Genomic DNA, 20,449 nt, shown 5'->3' on the forward strand with positions numbered 1-20,449 from the left:
TAAACCTGTTACGCAGCCTCTGATATCTCTGTGGGAGAGAGGAAACCCTCGATTCAATCAGTGTAACCAATAAATGAACATCTGTATCTGTCAGGGTCGAGAGGGTCTGGCTCTATTTGGCAACACACACACACACAGAACACACACACATACACACACACACACACACACATACACACACAGATATCGATTTGTTTGTGTACTGTATGAGTGTGTGAGTGTGTGCATGTCTCCTGCCAGCTCACGTCCCACACTAATCTGAGCTGATGGTTGCCATGGTTCTGGCTCCCACCTCCTTCACAGCAGTAATAATTCAATAAAATTTAGATACAGGCTGTGCAGCACCAACAGATTCAGGAGCAAAGATAACACATCCTGACATTATTTCAAAACAACAACACTATGGGCACAAAACTACAAGATTTAGTCTGATCACAGAGTAAAAGTGCCCCTACATGGTCAGACTCTAGTCTTTCAGTTTTCTGGAGACACGCCATTATACCTTCAGACGTTTTTCCCTGTATCAGAAAACATTCACTAGCATACACCCAACAATAGATGAGAAAATTGTGTTTCTAATTTGTAATTTCACACTGCTGTACAGACTGAAATGAAATGGGAAAAAAAAGAGAAAAGGTGTCTTTAGCAAAATGCAAAACAATTTTCTGGGAATTAGGACAGATTTTTCAGCACTTTCAACAGATGCAAAAGTTCAAACAGACATTGTAGGGAGGCTTAAAGTCAATGTCTTTGTTTCATATTTAGCGCGAGGTGTTGCATCACAAATTAGATTCTCCGTCTTTCTGGTATATGTGGGAGGTGTTCGCAATCAAAAAAAGGTACTGTCTTCTCCCTTAACAACAGCACACTTTGAATTCATTAACCAAGCAGTATGAAGCAGTCTGTGTGAAACTGCACACTAGAATACATCTTTTTGTACTCTAGCTCTACAGCAGTCAATTAGTACAGAAGCTAATTAGAGCAGATCCAACAAAAAGGAAAAACACCCAAGTCTTTGGGATTTATCAACAACCTTATTAAGGACACATTTTGGTCAGTTTGTGTTGCGGGGCAATAAAAATCTATCTTCAAGGACTTTTAATGGATAAAGTGAAGCACAGTAGAGTTAAATGTCACAGTAAAGTGAATGAGGGGCCAAGCTGGCACGGCACTCCATACCAGCAACGTTTTAAATACCCCAAGACCCGACTTTGGGCTTCGGGGAGGTGATTACTGATAGCAGAAAGCATCAATGTTGGCTTCCAGTCACTGCTGCAGCCTTCCCAGCATGATGGAGGAAACACAGCTTGTTGTTCCAGGCTACGGAAACTAGGGAAACTCAATATGGCCGAGGGATGACCGAAGACTTGTCACCTCTTTAAAATCAAGTAAATAAACCTCTTTCTTGTCAGCTGTTTGGAATTGTGGTGGCCTTGTGAAACCAGCAGGACCTGGCACTATTAGTGGCATGCTTTTTCTACGTGTATATGTCATAAGCCCTTTTTAAAGGGACAGTTCACCCCAAAATCAAAAGTACATATTTTTTTTATTACCTGTATTGCTATATATGGACATAGATTTTTTTTGGTGTGAGTTGCTAAGTGTTGGAGATATTGGCCATAGAGATGTATCACTTCTTTTAAGTATAATGGAACTAGATGGCACTCGGCTTGTGGCGCTCAAAGCTTGAAAAAAATACATTTGAAAAATTTAACAGCAATGTCTCTTTCCAGAGATCATGACCCATGTAATCCACAGACGTTGCAAGCAGTGTAATATAGGAACAGTTTTTTTTCTATCGAGCTACACCCACCAACTGCAGCGTTGGGTGGGCTACTTTTAAAATGTGTTATTTAGGTTTTTGCAGTTAAATTACAGTTTTCAACTGTTACAAAGTAGGCGACAGGAATAAATAGAAACAGGGCATCCGACAAAAGTTCAGCTCAAATCGGCAGTGCTATGTCAAAATGCAATCAATCCGATGCCTGCTGGCGTCACGTTCAGTTAGGACTTGGTGTTAGAGCAAATAAAACAACAACAAATAAGTATCCCTTCAAGTATTCTATCATTTTAAGACAGTAACAGTATTTAGAATACCACCCATATAAACTGTAACAGAATACAGTTACTCATATTTTGTATGTTAAATACGTAACTTAGTTACTTGTATTCTCATACTCCCCAACCCTGACCTACTGTCTGTTCAGAAGGAAATGTGCTTGCTAACGTTACAGCTCAGCTGAGGACACCATAAATGTTTACATCTCGTGCTGTCACAAGCCTCTCGTCCATGAGTGGATGCACTCTTCCTTCTGCGAGTGTAGTTCAGTAGAAAGAAAATAGTTCCTACATGAAACTGCTCACAACAAGGTCTGTGGATTATCTTGAGTAACAGGGTCTTGATCTCTGGAAAGAGACATTGATGTTGAGTTTTTCAAATGTAATCTTTTGGCGCTTTGAGCACCACAAGCCGAGTGCCATCTAGTTCCGTTATATAAGAGAGAAGGCAGACATCTCTCCAGGTGATATCGCCAACACTCAGCAGCTCACACCAGAACAATCTAGATTGATATATAGCACTACAGGTTAGGAGAAGAAACTGAACTGTCCCTTTAAGACTCATGAAACTTGTGATTCTGAGTGCCAAATTGCTCTATAAATGTGACCAATTAAATTAAATGTTTTATTTGTCAGTGCGGGAAATTCTTCAAAGTGGCAATTCAATTCCTAAAATGCTACGCTGCAAGTCAGGCAGAGACGCATATTCATGCATACTTGAATTTGATCAAAATTGACAACCAGGCTGAAAGGCTCAGATGCACAAAAATTGATCTTTGCTCACTTTGAGACTGCAGCCCCCGAACCAAAAGTGGTCAGAGCTGCACTGGGATCAAAACGTTACACAGACAGGATACCATCCTGTCATCTGAGCAGTGTGAAGCAATGGCAGGAGAGCAGAATGGATGATAATGCCAACGTCGCTCTAGATAAATAAAGAGATGCTGCGTATGTGTGTGTAGGGTTTAATGCCAAGAATAGATAGATAGTGGCGTTCTCTCATAAAAATCCAATCGCTATGATCAGATCTCAACAACTAATGAACTATCCATGTGTAATCATAGCCAAGACACTTTCTTGAGACACTTTCTGTCTCTCTTTGCACCCTTGACTTGATCCCAAGCCAGAGAATCTGGTGAATCTGAGGCAAAGTGATCCTCGCAGCAGCAGTGTGACCATCTGCTAGACAGCTAAAGAGCAGCATCAGTACTATGTATAGGGCCCTGGCCTGCAGCAGGAGGAGGTTGGGTGGCTGCTTTACCCAGCTTCCAAGTGTAGAGCGGGAACTTGACCCTGCCCTCTCCCAACCCGACCCCACCCGTCCTCACTACACCTCAATTTCTCTCTGGGTCCTGCAGGTCCGTGCTTCTCCACCTGATCAAACAAAAGAGTGTCTGTCACTGTGATAAGAGCTTCTGCTGAAAGACCACCGACACTGTTGGATGTGTCTTCGACAGACCCTCAATGTTTCCCACCCTTCTCTTGCTTTCTTTTTCATCTCCACTTCGTTTACAGAGCAGCCAGTGTGCCTTAACAGACAGCGACAGGTGTATGTTTGTGTGTGTGTGCGGGTGTGGGTGTGTGCGGCCTGATGCATCCACCAGCCGAAACCCGAGAGCTACAGATGCTCCGGTGTGCCAAATAAACTCCCACAACTCACCCGCTGCTGCCACCAATGTGAACTTGAGAAAAGGTGAATCTGTTCAATCCCTCAGCGCTGCTATTTTGACCCGCATGCTGTGCACATGCTCAGTGGCGATCAACAGGCACGCTTTGAGAGGAGCATAAAAAGGCAGACTGGGGGTTAAAAACAGAAGGGAATTAAGTAAATTCCAGCACGTTTTGTCTCCTTGTTCACACTGTCTCGGTGTGTAGTCTGTCTGAGTTGCTGTGACTGCTCAGGAGTCATGTTTCTCATAAATGTCAGGCAGGGTGCTAAGTGCAGGTTGAGCTACATGTTTTTAGTGAAGCTTAGCTAACAGCATGGAGAGCAAAGTAGATACAGTGTAGATGTGTGAGAACTACAACCTGATAAGCCGCATGAAGACTGAGATCAGAGATTCAAATGTTAGTATATGATATGAAATTGAAGAATTTTTACAGAGCCTGTGTCCCAAAATTGTGAAATAAATGAACACACTCCACAGGTGGAGGTGGTTTTCCAGGGCCTTTACTTAAGTAAAAGTACTTCTACCACACTGTGAAAATACTCCATTACAGGTAAAGTAAAAGTCCAATGTTGAAAATGTTACTTAAGTAAAAGTAAGTACAAAAAAAAGTACTTAAAGGGGAACTTGGGCATTTTTCAGTCTGGACGCTATTTTACCATGTTTTTGTGTCTGAGTGACTAATGGAGACAATTTTTGAAAGTGATTCCATATTGAGAAAGATGCTGCAACCACAGCCACTGCAATGTAATCCCGATGGGCAATTGTACACCGTTAATTTAGGTCCATTAAAAGCATTTGGTTTTTGCCATTAACAGGCTCAGGCTGTTATTGGAAAAATTACTGGAAAGACCTTACAGAGAAATTCTTCACCATTTGTTGGTCTGTTTGTTTTTGTGACCAAGCCTAACTCAAGGAGAAGTCTGCTTCTGAAATCTCACAAGATGAAGACTTAAATGAATGAATGGGACTTAAACGTTTATTTAAATAGTTACAAATTTACTTTATGTCAATTATCTAATTGATTAATCCACAAATTATTTAAGCTGTGATTGTGTAAACTGTTAGGTAGTTTAATCTATTAGAAAACCTCATGTTTTATAAGCTCTTCAAATGTAGTAAAAAGTACAATATTTTCCTCTGAGATATGGAAGAGTAAAAGTAGAAAGCAGCATTAAAAGAAAAGACTCAAGTAAAGTACAAATAGGGTTACCTCAAATTTGTGCCTAAGTACAGTACCTGATTAAGTTATATTTCATCACTGATACACTCATGAGTCATCCATCAACCACAAAACATCTGACTATAAATAATCAAGTTATTATTCACAATGTTCCAACCTTACAGTATGTTAAATATTTCAAACCTTGTGGAGCCGTAGGAAACGGGAGAAACAGTGAGAGTGTGAAAAGATGATTAAAGGCAGCGAAGAACCTGACAAAGTGCAGTGACAGTGAAAAACAGAATTTGAAGCCAAAACAAAAGCAGATGAAGATATTAAAAACAGGGAGAAAGACAGACACACAGAGAGGAGGACTGAGAAATTGGCTTTTAAGCAATTTGACATTTTAGCCCTACAGTCATTATTTTTGACAGCCAAAGAACCACAGTATTTCTGGTTTCAATTGAAAGTATGTCACCGCTCCATCTATTTATCAGATCTGTTAGTCAATACAGTCAGCTACACAGGATGCACCTGCAGCTGCTCCATACATCTCAAACTGATGGAGGGATACAACAGATCTCTATTTATAGACTGAGTAAATTTGGTAATGTCTGACTGGCTCCTTAATTTAAATGATCTAAATCAGTGGTTCCCAACTGGGGGGTTGTGGTCCAAAACTGGGTCGAAGGTGTATTCTTAATGAACCAGTGACTTGCAAATGTGTCATGTTTGTAAAAAACAAAATTCATTTTTAAGTTAAGTGAATTTCTGCTACAGAGCTTTTATTTTGAAGTGCTGTTTCCTGCTGTAGAGTGACTTACTAATGGATAGCTACTTGAAGAGACAGCAAACTAGCTTGACGGCATGATCAATCTCAAGTATGACACTGAATGTATTTTTAAAATCCTACTGTTAACTTATAAAGCTCTAAATGGTCAGGCTCCGTCATATCTTAGAGAGCTCATAGTGTCATATTATCCCACCAGAACTCTGCGCTCTGAGAACACAGGGTTACTCGTGGTCCCTAAAGTCTCCAAAAGTAGATCAGGAGCCAGAGCCTTCAGCTATCAGGCTCCTCTCCTGTGGAATCATCTTCCTGTTGCGGTCCAGGAGGCAGACACCATCTCCACATTTAAGACTAGACTTAAGACTTTCCTTCTTGATAAAGCTTATAGTTAGGGCCGGCTCAGGCTTGCCCTGTACCAGCCCCTAGTTAGGCTGACTTAGGCCTAGTCTGACTAAATTTAATTTATCATGTTGATCTGTTCTGTACGACCTCTATTGCACGTCTGTCCGTCCTGGAAGAGGGATCCCTCCTCAGTTGCTCTTCCTGAGGTTTCAGGGCTTTTTTGGGCTTTTTTTCCTTATCCGCTGTGAAGGTCTATAGGACAGAGGGATGTCGTATGCTGTAAATCCCTCTGAGGCAAATTGTTATTTGTGATATTGGGCTTTATAAATAATGGCCTTGAATTAATAATTAAGGCAATATCTGGACCCTATGGCTGGACCAGATGGGAACCACTGATCTAGATCAATCTTTGAGGTGGTGGAATTATGTACAGATCTGATTTAAAAAACATCAACAACAAAAAACGTACAAAATAAAAAATAAAGGTACAAAATGTACCACTGAGGTCTGCCAAGTCGTTTGACTGCAAGACTCATTCAGTGGTTCCACAGCTTACAGATCCATATTAACCTTACACATAGTACTACTCGTCTCTAAAGGATGGACAGTGGACATCAAGCCAGTATCCATATAACTTCCAAGTCTTCATAAATTTCATAAATATTATTTGTCTATCAAGAAAAAGCAGGGCTCAGTAAATGTAGTAAATTAATAAAAGCCATGAAGACAGATGACCTTATAGTTTTTTTTTTCTAGACAAAAAGTGTATAAATAAAAATAGTAGTATAGTATATGTAGGACAGTATAATAAAAGACATTCAAAATAAAAGCCCAATTCAGCAATCAAGATTAGTGTTGATAGACGTGGAATGCTAGGAAAAAGATATTATGGTCATTAAATAAATGTAAGAACGTTATTGTCATGCAAAAAACTTTCTTCTGTTGTTACCAGAAGAAGTCGTTTCTAAAAATTAAAGTTTGGAAGTGAGACATTAATTTGGACTCACATGTGTGTCTCTGGAGAAAGAGACAGACAACTAAAGATGGAGCCAGAGTAGGAGACAGACAAAAGGAGAATTAAGTCCTTTCACTTTAAAACTCCCACATCGTAATAGCAGTTGATCTACTCAGTTAGACTATGTGTTTAAGCAGCAGTAGCAGTTCCACTGGGCCGTGTTTCCAGTCATTTTCCACAAAAGCCAGTCTGCTTTCCATCATAACTGATTCATGAGATGTTTAAATTAATGAGATTTAAATCCACGTCTCTTAACCAAACAGCCGTTCAAGCTCCTGAGTTCAAACAGAATGAAGTCGACGTGGAGCTACAGCGTGTGCTGCCTCAGCAGGAAATGTCAGTGTTCAGACTATTCTGTGTAAAATATTCATTTTAATGTTCTTTTATATGAACAAACAGCTTTACAGAGCACTCACATGCTTCATTACAGATAATGACATTAATGTGTACAGAGGATATCAACAAGTCAGTCTTGTTCAGAGATGGTAGAGCCACAATCAGGTTATTGCTCTTAGCCTGTCTGTTCAGCTTCTAGATGCTTCTGTGTAGTGACTCACTGTGTGGTGCTTCCTGGCCTTAGCCAAGTTTGATTTAGGTCAAGGTTTCATTTCCATGACACTGAATAGATTTCATAAAAACTGTCAGATGTCTAATTGCCTCCACAAAAACTTAAAGGGGACCCATTATGCTCATTTTCAGGCTTGTATTTTGGGTTTCTACTGGAACATATTTACATGCTTTAATGTTTATAAAACATGATATTTTCCTCATACTGCCTCTACTGGAACACCTGTATTCACCCTTTGTCTGAAAACGCTCCGTTTAGCACCTGTCTCTTTAAGCCCCCTCCTGGTAAAGCCCAGTCTGCTCTGATTGGTCAACGTTTCCAGGTCTTCCATCTATCTGTGTCTATGCATCGTTATTGCAGCCATGGGAAAGATCTGAAATCGGGGAGAAATTACAACATAGGCGACTAGGCTTACATGTTTTCCTGACGTTAGCATGTAGCTACAAGTAGCAGTGTATGTAATTTAAGCACTTGCAGTAGAACGCCTAGAGCAGATGACCATATAAAGAAATCCATCATGAGCTGACACCATCTTGTAGCCAAAGTACATTGGAAACATTGGAAACAATATTAAGAACAGTCTGACGCCTGATATTTCTGCTCACAGGGATTCATTTTACATTTGTTTACCTCACTGATTAGATCTTTGGCCACATTTAATATGAGCATCTGGCATCGTAACATTATATATATCCTCCTGAGACCCTGTGCCCTCTTATGAGGACATCACATTTTGGGTTTCCCGCACTTTATACTTGGTTCTGTTGTCCTCATTCATGGACACTTTTTGTGCCATCTAATGGTAGTAAGAGCACAATACACTAATCCATGTAAAAAAGAAGATGGCAGCCATCTCTGCCAAGTCAGTCTGCAGCTGATCCCAACACAAAAGTGGACAAGGAGCAAAACCTGATCAGATTTTATGGTTGAAACTTGTTTATTTATAATTAATAATGTTTGTAGTTTGATATGGCAACAGATTTGACCAATCTTAGCAACAGTAACAAGCTAAGACGCTGTTAATTCTTAAGTACTTGTCTTAGGACATTGGGACTTAATCACCATCTTGTTTGAGGATGTTGGGACCTGTTAGGTGTGACAGACTGTCTCTACAGACTAAAGGACATTCCTTGCTTGGAGTATGAACCAAGGACAATTCATCCAGAGTTACCAAACATACAAATCACAAGAGTTTTAGAGTTGTTGCATTATTTGTAACTAGGTTTTTGTACACCAACGTTCATTGACATAAACATTTTTATACTTTATTAGGAACTGTGACTATTAAAGATAAACCCAACGTCCTCATATGAGGAAATTACTTTTTTCCTAAAACTACTTCCTTATCAGGTTCTACTGATCCCAAAGAGCTCGGAGGCATTAAAAATGTGTCCCAAAAAGAAGCTACGGTTTCAGGAGCATGTGACAGAAATAAGAAAAAGAATCTTCGATAGTGCGTTTTGATAGTGTGTCCAAGGACAGACTTGCCAGTCCAGTAGCTCACCACATGTACGCCTGAGGATGTCATCTTTTAAAACACTGTCATTCCCTGGCAGTTACTTTAGCATTCACACCGTGTTTATACCAATATGCCTGGTTATTTTGTCTTGTTTTCATCTATAATTATTGCCACAGAAAAATTTCAAACACATCCTGACCTTTAAGAGACGCATCACAAAGGCAGGTAATCACACCCTCAGAGAATCCTCAAAGATGTTTTGACAAAGAAGTATTAAAAAAATGTTTTCAAAGAGTAGAAATTTTTCTGACCTCAGGATTTACACACAGAGATTTGTCATTGAAGATTCATTTAACATTATGCCATCGCTGTCACACATCATGTGCAGACATATTTGCATGCAGAATGTGTATAGGCGTGCATATGCATGTGTGTGTGTGTGTGTGTGTGCGTGTCTGAGACGACATCATGGGTCAAAATGAATTATTTACCGCACATATGAGCTCCATATTAAAAAAAAAAGAAAGAAAGAAAATTCCGCAGTCAAGCAGGTTTTGCCCCACAGTACACTGCCATGGATCACAGACTCCAAGATTTATATGGTGTTCCTATAACAAATTGGATTTTCTTGGCTTAGTTTGTATGCATATTGCTTTAGAGCAACTTCAAATAATAGAGGCCCCCCATGCGTGCAAGGCTGAGGCGTCCACCTCAGCAGAAGTGCTGAGAAATAGAAGGGTCCTCTGGTCAGGGACGAAGCTGGAGCCTCTCTAAAGTCCATCATCCTGTCTGATGAGACAGAGCGGACTTAGGCAAGATGTAGTGGAGTGTGAAGAGGCAGAGAGGATTGTGTATGTGTGTGGCTGTGAGGTGAAAAAGTGCAGAGATCAGGTAAAGAAAAAACATTCACCTGAAGCCAACTTAAGCCTTCTTTTCTCCCACTAAGCTCTTAGCTCATGACCCAGGCGGACAGTTGCTTTAACCCTCCATCCTGCCATTACTGGGAGAAATCTGATGCAAACTTGCATGATTTCAGCCTCGGAAGACGGCGAAGTGATAAGGCCAGCACTTTTTCTTCAGAACAGATTTTGCAGAGGTCAGATTATCATTTCTCAGACAGACCGAACAGCTATGGGTCAATAAGAGAACGTGACACAAGATAAATTCAATGAGCATTTAAGTATTTCACAATACATCAGCGGCGGCCTGTGACAAGGTAAACCTCCCTCCCTTACAAGCGCTGGAAATGGTTTCCAGATCCATCAAGCAACAAGATGTCATCTCTAGACTGCAGCTGTCACGGTTGGGTGCACACAGCAAATAGAAATGGTGTTTCTAAGATGTTGGCGGGCTTACTGAGAAAGTAAAGATGAGTGAATTATTAGCAAGATGACAAACAGAATTATGTTTTCCCAAAGTGAAACATCCTCAAATCCTGTCCTGTCAGGAAATAAATTAAGTGGGATCAGTAATTCAAACAATGGATCATTTCTTGGCAGCAATCGTGACAAATTGGGGTTGGACATGATTGAGTCCTCGCTTATCGTTACTATGAGATGCCCTCGAACAAGGCACTTCATGCCCAACTGCAGTAGAGCTCTTCAGTGACTGTATACTGTATAAGGGCTGGCAAATTTTCAATACATTATTAGCATCAGGACACAAGAATGAAATATCGGAAATTTGAATAAATACATAAATAAATGAAATGAAATGAAAATAAAATCGTAATTTTAAACTCTTAATATTTAACTTAATTAACTTAAAGGAGCTATGTAAGAAATGTAAGAAATCTAAAGCAAATAGTCATAAAATCGTCCGAATATTTCACAGAGACTAAGGAATAATGTTCATATAACATACTGATCTCATCGACAACAATAGTCCAGCCAGAATATTCGCATTAAAAAAAAACATTTTTGTGGTCCACAAATCATGTTTATGTTTTGAATTTGTGTTTTGGCCTGTTGCGCCACCCACCGCTGTCTACCAGTCACACAGTCAGTAGAGTCTCAGCATCAGTTAAAGTTACGACTGAACTACAATGGCTGATGGTGCGATTAACCTCATTATGATTCCCAAAAACAGCAAGACAAAACTCGAGGCAAAGCGAGGGTCTATATGAGATGCTTGTGAACGCTGGAGACAGTTGAAAACGGAGACGAATTTGAAATCGGATGTGGAAGTGGCTACTCTTCTCCTCGACAAGTAAGCTTTAGCCAAAGTTGGCTAACTAGCATCATAGCTAGATGGGGATGGACATTTCGAATACTTTCAACTGTTATTCATTTTCAATCATACATTGTAACCCATGTGCAGGTGGGTCATCAACCCGACTGATTTTTTTGAGAAGCAAACGTTAGCAGCACGGCAAGCAGCATTAGCAGTGTTCCGGTACATAGCATTAGCAGCCGGCTCCTCCTCCGCTGTATCCCGGCAGCAGCGTTAACAGCAGAGAAGCCGGACTTGCTCGAACGGTCCGCTGGAAAACCGAAGATCAAGGATGCGGCGACGCAGCCCTGCCACGGCAGCCGCCCGTGGGCAAACAAATCAGTCTCCAGCGTGCTGCTGTCCAGCAACCTCGAATCTGTAGGGGAGGGGGGGCGGACACGACTCGCGGCAGTATTTTGAATTTGAGTGCAGTAACCTTTTTGGCCACATTCTTACATACAGCGGCTTTAAGTATTTCACTGCTGGAAAGATGGTCTTTTCATAAAACTAGGCTGTCTCTCACTGGTGGGTGACATAACGCAAAGCTTGGTTGTTTTTCCAGTGGAAACAATATGGCGGCTGTTAACAAACAATCTCAAATTGCAGTTAAACAGCCAGTTAAAATATGTTTCTGAAAACATCTGAAAGCTGTGTGGCCGTGGTGGTGGGTATATGAAAAAACATTCCACTGAGCCAGCCAAAATCCACTGAATGACACATTTCTTGTAACCCAGCAACAAGCCCCTAAAAAGAACTAGGCTTCAAATCTTAACTTGGCTATAATCAATATTCTTATAATAACACTGTCTACAATGACAAAGGGAAAACAATATGAAAGTTTCAGGTCCATGTTTAGCTGTCCGGCCCACAACTGTATTGTTTCAGCTCTTTGTTACTGCTCTCGTAGCATCATTTGTGGCCACAGCAGGCGGCTGTTCCCAGCAAAATGCTCCAAAATCTCACTACACACTCTACATGCTCAACACCAAACAGTAGACAGACACAGTTAGCAACTAGCTGGTGAACATAATGGAGAATTTAGCAGCTAAAGAGCAAGATATTTTCCTCAGGAGTTGGTGGAGAACAAAACAGAGCAAAAACAGAGTGAATATTGGGTTTAGATTCGTCAGGCGGACATAAACATGACTCCAAATGAATGATAATGTTGCTGCTGGATGTGCTAATAAGCAACTCTTTGCTAAAAAGTTTGCCATATTGATTTAATATGTGATGATATGTAAATGATGTGTTTACAACATGTTTATGCTGCCCTCAAGTGGCCAAAAAGATTACACTGCAGGTTTAAGAATTTCACTTTAACATTAAATATTCATGACTAAATATCAGTGTTTAAAGTTAAGTAAAAGTGTTAATGAAAAGCATTTTAAGTAGAATTTATTAAGTGTAAAAAACCTGACTGTGTTGTTGTTGTTTGATCGACTGAACATCCCACCTACTGTCATCAGATTCCAATTCAGATGATACTTAATTCTGATTGGTGCATGTTAACACCTTTTCCAAACTGAGCCACTTCGAACTTGCAGAAAGAACTTAAAAGGAAAAGGACACGGAAATTTCTCAACAGCTAATAGTGTTCAAACTATGTCAGAAAATAATGTGTTCATCTGGGATCCCATTACACACAGTGAGACATTTTCAGGGGCCTTTAAGGTGGATTAGTAAAGGCCACAAACAATGCTAACTGGTCTGTGGAAGAAAACCATTACGGCCACAGAGCTGACAACAAACTGAACCATACTGGTGTTAAATGAAAATGAACCAACTGACCTGAGGGACACTCAAAAAGTTAAGAGGCTCTGCACCTTTTTCAGCCCTCTGCTGATTAATGATGGTAATTATTTGGGTTGAGAGTCCACTCACGCCGCTGCTGCTCTTACTGGGATTCTACTGCAAACACTGTCTGGACTGCAACAACAACACACTGCACAATGGTTCCTGCTGTAACTGAAATATCAATGTCAAATTAGATTAAAGTCATTTATATTTTGGGTTATGATATGAGACTTGATGCACAGAGTATGGAATGATATTGATGAGTAAGTGCATTTGGAGCCAATTATTCAAATGAGGTATTGATTTGATTCTATAATGTTTGCTAATTACAGTAAAGGGAAATCTGAGACTGCAAAAGAGGCAACAGCAGAGACAATGGCAAAAATATTTCATAGGCCAAGTCAAAAAATATGACCAGAGAAAACAGAGAAAAGGGCCGTGGTATTTACTTTTGCTAAATAGGTAAAAACCTACAACTACCAGAATGCACTGCGCCTCACTGGACCAATAAACACTCTCACTGGTATGTGATGTAATGTGAGCTTGGCTGTTTTGACACATGAATCAATATGGCAGCCAGCTGGTAACAAACAATCTCAAATTACAGTTAAACAGTACACTCAGATATATTTCTGAGAACCTTTTAAGAGAGAAATACGCAACGCAGTAACAGAATCTTGATTTTTATTTGATCAGCACTGCTTAGTTTTAGCATTTGATCTGACTTTGAGACAAAAAAGAGAGGGGCAGTTCTCTCTTTCAACTGCTTATATACGCTTCTCTTGCATAGGAAAATGCAAAGTACAATCTGTAGTTTGAGCATCAGCCCTAGATCTGGGCGCTGGTAAAATGGAGAGAAGTTTAGGAGAGTTGATTTACACATACTACCCACATTGTTATGATACAAAGCTGGTTGAAAATGAGCAAAGTATCCCTTTCAGTAAATGAGTAATCATATTGATATGAAGCATTTTAGGAATGAACACTTGCATAAGGCTAAACCTGAGGCCACACACTGAAATGACAGGAGATCCCTGTGTGCCACTTTAATCATGTATGAACTCCAGTTCAGGGTTGAGGACAGAGAAATGCAATAAGACTTTCTGGAGAACCGAAGAGCACTGAATGACACACCCAAGCAAGAGAAGAAGTCCATGTTGATTTTAAGCTCAAATAAGCTGTTCAGTGTTTACTCAAATGTTCTTAATCTTATCCTAAAGCTAGTTTCATCTTCAAACAAATCCATGTCAGTGACGTAGGGTCCCGCCACCTTTACATCAAGGTCACTTAAATGACAGGGATGACAGCAGGCTCGCCGTCCTTCAGCGCTGACGACTGTGGAAAGCCGGAGCTGCCAAAGAACACACTGTTGCTCTGCCATCACAACTGGCTCAGTCTATACGGAGGAAATCCTTCCCGTTCAATTTAAATCACTCTGAGTGAAGTTCACCTGATGCCACAGGACAACGCTGCCTCTCTGTCTCTCCTCCCAACTCTCATTGACGAGGCAAACTTTGCAAGGTTATCAACTACTGCATTATAGTAAATGCTGCATACTGTGCTGGAATGATGACTCTATGACTCTGAGACTATATAGACTTTCTTGCCCAGAGAAATTACAAGTCCACAGTACACCATACTTTCCATTATTCCAGGATGTGTCAGCTTAGTTGAGGTCTCTGGGTTTAATTTCCAACTATCAGAAGAAGCCATATGCTCACAATCATTCTACAGGATACCTGCTCCTTAGACTCCTTGATATGAAACTATTCTTATTAGGTTTAGGGAGACATGCAGTGCAGCCAAGGTGATATATATTTTTTTTAAATCTTTATGATTATCACTGAAAACTGAAAACTGAACTGATAACTGAAACTCGTGTGATCACTAAACCAGCTGTTTCCAAGGTCTACCATGAACTTCAGAAGTTGAACTTTGTGTAGTCATGTATAAATATGTACATCTCACTCATGATTTGCCGAGCGTTTTCTAAAACTTTTGTAAGTCTTCCTCAGACGTTGACCCACACTCTACAAGACACTCTAAGGACTTTAATCCTCCATATTGTCATTCTCTTAATCAATATTCATTGAAATATAGAGGACCATCTCTTTGGAACAACCTTCTTCCACCTCTACAATCACCATCTACATTATTGTTGTCTAGAACTCTTGTTTAGTTATGCAGTCTTCGCTTTTATCATTTTCTTTGTATGTATAATTGAGTGTGTTTACAAGGTCTTTAGTATCCCGGTTTTGATTGGGTTTTTTAAGTATCCCGTTTTTGTGTCTGTGCATGTAAACACCATATCCCGAATTAAGAAACCGGGTTATGCCCTTTTCCCGGTTTCAAGAAACCCGGTTTTGCCACCTGGAGTACTCCGATAGAAGCCGGCATACTGGAGCATGTATACGCCTTATCCCGGTCTCTGACGGCTGCCCGCTGTGTGCGCAGGTGCCAGAGTGACGCACCAGATATACAAGCAACATGGCGGCAACGAGAGCTTCCCATTTTTGGAGCGATGAAAAGACTGAATTTTGCCTGAAAATGATAAAAGAACTCAACATAACTACGTGTTTAGACGGCAGAAGACACAGAAATGCTGACCTATTCAAGTCTGTTGCGGACAAGCTACGTGACGCTGGTTTTCCACCTCGCACCGTTGAACAATTTAGGTCGCGGTGGAAAATATTAATATTTATAATAATAATCATTAATAATTAAATATAATTAATAAATACATCACATTTCCCGCTCAATCTGTTGTAAACAAGACGTAAAAGACATAACACACGCCTGCGCAGATAGGATGCTGCGATCAGAAAACGGGTTACTGGTATTTATCATGTATACAGGGATATGATTAACCGGGTTTCTCTGTGTTCCATGTAAACATCATATCCCGGATATGCCCAAAGCCGGGGTAAGCCTCAAAACCGGGATACTAAAGACCTTGTAAACACAGTCATTGTTATTTAACAAGGGAGGTATCTTCATAAGCCAATTTTGGCTTCTAACCTCTACTACAAAATATTTTAACTTTTAAAATTTCTTTTTTCCTGTGCTGTCTATACATGGATATGCAACTAAACTAAACTACACTAAACTGAACTAAACTTTGAAGCATACATGGATGCCATTCCTCAAGTGCAAAATAAATACCAGCAATTCAATGACAGCTCTGTCTGCTGATGAAAACCAATTTTTGCATTTCTGTTTGATTGTTTTAAAGTTGATGACTCATGCTTATACTGTAATCTTATTCTCTATTCTGGTAGAGTGTCTGCCCAACCCATGTACCATAGGCTGAGTCCTTACCACAGCAGCTCCAGTTCAACTCCAACCCGCGGCCCTTTGCTGCATGTCTTACCCTGCCTTCCCCTTCTCTTCTGTTAATCTCCAATTGTCCTATCAAATAAAGGCAATATAGTCTTATTAAAGATAAAATTGCCTTTGACAAAATGGACCTTAAGGTGAGATTGTTTGTCCAACTGTTGGACAAACTTGACAAAACAATGTTTCAAACAATTTTCATAAAATATAGTCTGGTGGGAAATAAGTATCACTATGTTCAAGCAGAACAACAGCAACAAAAGCCGAAACCTAAAAATAATATAGGATACAAACCATTGTTTTCAGTGTCAAAATGAAAAATGTGCAAATTTGTAGCATTAAAGGTCCAATGTGTAGGATTTAAAGGCTTCTGATGACAGGAATGGTATATACTAATCATCACTGTGTTTTCATTAGTTTGTAAACAAATAAGACTTGTATTTTCATTACCTTAGCATGTATCTACTTACAGAGTTGGTCTCTTCCACAGAGTCTGCCATGTTGTTTCTACAGAAGCCCAGAATGGACAAATCAAACACCAGTTCTACACAGGGCCATTCACGTTTTTTCATCTTCGCATCAGCCACTGTAGTTTCAAGTCTGCCACCTCACTGCTAGATACCACCAAATCCTACACAGTGGACCTTTAATATAATTAGTAGGAGGCAGAATTGTCCACGGAGCTAGATTATCATTGTTAAACCATCAGCCTACGTTTGGGTTTTTTATTGTATGCATTAGTTCAGTGTGTTTGAGGTACCAGTTTCATCTCAGTGTCATATTTCATGACATGCCGCTTCCAGGCAATCACCTCACATCTGCAAAAATAAACTAAAGATTCCCCTAGAAAATTTGTTCTAAAAAAAACTGCCACAGAAACTATTTTAACTTATTCCGAAGATCTCATGTTACATTAAGATGGGTCCGACACTGTAACGTTTGTATTTACCATGTCTTCATTTTCACTGACACTCGACTCCACTTGTCTTTGACAACTCTTCAACCAGTTACATCAGAGAAGCAACCTTCGTGGGAACATGAGCTTACACTCTTAATTCTTTGATTTAAGATCCACAACCTTAATTCAGTTCTTCTCGGGCCATCTACATGCATTACTCAATTACTGGACGTACTCCTCAGTGATAAGCCCTAAGCGAAAACATTAAAACGAACACAACGCTTCTGAGCTCACCACAAACCTACCATGTTGCAACACATTCATCATTTTAATGCATTTGAAGATTTACTGGAACACATGCTGTGGTCATTTCAAAGCTCAGTGACACTGTCCATCACTCTGACGTTTTAAGCTTTAGTGCAAACAGTATATCACCGTGTGGTATCAAGCTTTTGATTTCTAAATGCTACTTTATCCCCATAAACATGGTGTTAAAGAGTCACTGGTCTTGTGCTGCCCTGACTCAAGCACTTCCCCTGGTGTGGTTCGGTGCCAGCGGAGCAGAGCTGTATGTGCTGTGGAAGCATCATCTTTAAAAAGGCTAAATTTAAACCCCCAGAGTCCTCGCCTTGGTATGCAGAAGGCTTCCAGAACAACATAAACTCCAAATAAGCCCCGAGTAGCTACCGGTGGACTGCGAGCCTCGATCGTCTTGTTTTAAAAAGGTGTAACAGTAGCTCACCTGGAAAAGTAAGTTTAAATTACACATCGTGTCTCTAAAAAGTTCAGCAGACAACAAAATACACCTTGTTTGACCTTTAGCTTAACCCTGCTGCAGTAACTGTAGCTACGCCTGCAAAGCTTTCCATTCTCACACAGTGCACACACGCAGTTTACAATGATAACTGTGGAAACTTTACCAGAAGGAAATTCTCAGCTATTTAAGAAACAAAGGGTCTCTAATTTCAGACAGCAATACAACAAATTTCTAGGGTAATTTTTTAAAATAAATTCTAAATGAAAAATAAATTATATTACTTTTTTTATTCAAATCAACTCAAAACAAAAATTTCATAAAAATTGGCTTTTATTATCATTTCGATCCTGACTGATGTTGATGGACAGTGCATTTAGCAAATATTTAAGCATCAAGCCATTTAAGTGTTACAGGTGTCCAATTTGGAGTCCTTAAATTTGCCACTAGGTTCCTTTCAAAGTATTAAGGGGATAGATTTCAGTGAAATTATACAAATACCAACCAAGTTGGCGGAATAAATGTCAGCATTTCTGCACATTCTCTACATTTCATATGTAGTGGATATGTTGAAACTTCACATTTCTTTACACTTTAATTTTCAGTTTTATCACGTGACAATGCTGTGGTTAATGTGTGGCTACGTTTAGGCTCAAAACCACTTAGTTACAGCTAGGACGAGATCATGTTTTGGCTTAAAACACCTGCTTTTGTTGCTACCAACACGGCTGGACATGTCCCGAACCTGCTTTTGTTGGTCTCAGACAGAGGTCTGCTGCTGTCTGCGGCCTGGCAGAAGTCTCGCCTAGGTGTCACACTATCCACCATCCCCTCCTGCTCCTGATGACAAACTCAGCTCATATGAATGTAATCAAAACTACATTACTTTAAAGATGTTGATATGATGAATATGAAACGTACAAATGTAACATATCCGTGTTTTGCAGAATCGTACATTGCCAACATTTTATTCTGGGGACTGGGCTGAAAAATACACAACACTGTTGGAAAAATTAAAACAAGAAAGCAATGATTTTCCAACTAAATTAAAGAATTCTTGATAGAAGTCAATGGGTATTTAAGTTTAATTTAAAACACATTACAGCAGGAAAAATCCCCACTTTTGATGCTATATTTTAAAATTTTATTTTTAACCCAAAATGAAGGAATATTTCGCACATGTATTTTCAAAAAAGTGCGTAGGAGAGGGCCGAGAAGAATTAAACTTGTAGAAAAACTTGCAAAAAATAATGACTTTAATGCTGCTGCAACGTTTCGGTGACTAGACCTTCAACAGGCAAACAGTTTTGTAACAAAGAGAAGCCATCTTAAGTAGGAGTAGCTGTGAGTTTGCCAGGCATTACATCAGCATGTGGGGAAATCCAAAGCTTAGCATGCCTACATATGCTACGCTAAGATTGGACAATCACTATTTGGGGTGAGCGGTCAGTTTTAGCTCGACCACAAAGAAATCTCCAATAAAACCTAAAAAAGTATTCACCCGAAGAAATGACAACGTAGACTTGTGTCATTTCAGCAAAGAAGCCAGTTAATAATAATAATGCTTTGTTTAATGTAAAGGCATTGTTTCACATAGCAGCACAATCAGTAAGTACCAATACTGCAAATAACACAGGTGACTAAGCATCATTTTCTGACGCCACTGCAATTATCACAGTGTTTTATAACACTGCAGTTAACAGACTGAGAACATGACTTGCACATTTTCTGATTCCTGCATAAATTAAAGACAGAACAGTGTTGTTTGAAGTAGAAGCCAAAGCTGAGCACTGATGATACCCACCAAACCACCAAAGTAAATACTAGTTTGTTGTCCTGTGCATGTGTGAACTGAAGTGCATCATTTTCCCATTCAACATTAAATCTCGGGAGAGTTAATGAGCTGTCCAAGAAAAGTCATTCCTAGTCAGTGAGCAAAGAATTTCATGCACTGTGGGGGTTCTTCTTTTGCCATCCATTACAACTTTTGTATGTCCATTATTGGCGTCAGTGTGGGTCTATAACGTTGCAGGAGGGACTGCTGTCTTTATGTCGCAGTAGAGGTGTAACATTTTCCTCAGTTTCCTTTGACAGAGAGGCTCTTATCGCTGCCAGCTTTCCCAACGTTACACATCAACAGCAAGGTGAGACAGCGTCCGCCCTGAAATTGAATCACAATGTCTGGACTTCTGTCAACACCTGACAGTCATATCCAATAACAAGAGACTTTGCAATTTTATTCCTTATAAATATCTTGACTCGGAAAAAAAAATTGAGAACCTGACAACAGCTGCAGATTTCAACACATTTGGTCCTGCAACTGTTGTCCTTCCAAAAACTGGAACAAGCACAACACTACAAATGCAATCCATGAAACAAAAGACCCGGCAGTTGTACA

At 39.9% G+C, this 20,449-nt stretch overlaps 1 protein-coding gene across 4 annotated transcripts in view; it reads right to left on the bottom strand.

Moving 5' to 3' along the window:
• Positions 1–20,449, bottom strand: part of ryr3 (ryanodine receptor 3) — a 157,660-nt gene that overhangs the window by 133,840 nt on the left and 3,371 nt on the right. The gene's annotated exons all lie outside the window — the stretch shown is intronic.

The sequence above is a fragment of the Epinephelus fuscoguttatus genome, linkage group LG11, assembly GCF_011397635.1.
Source record: "Epinephelus fuscoguttatus linkage group LG11, E.fuscoguttatus.final_Chr_v1".
Classification (NCBI taxonomy): domain Eukaryota; kingdom Metazoa; phylum Chordata; class Actinopteri; order Perciformes; family Serranidae; genus Epinephelus; species Epinephelus fuscoguttatus.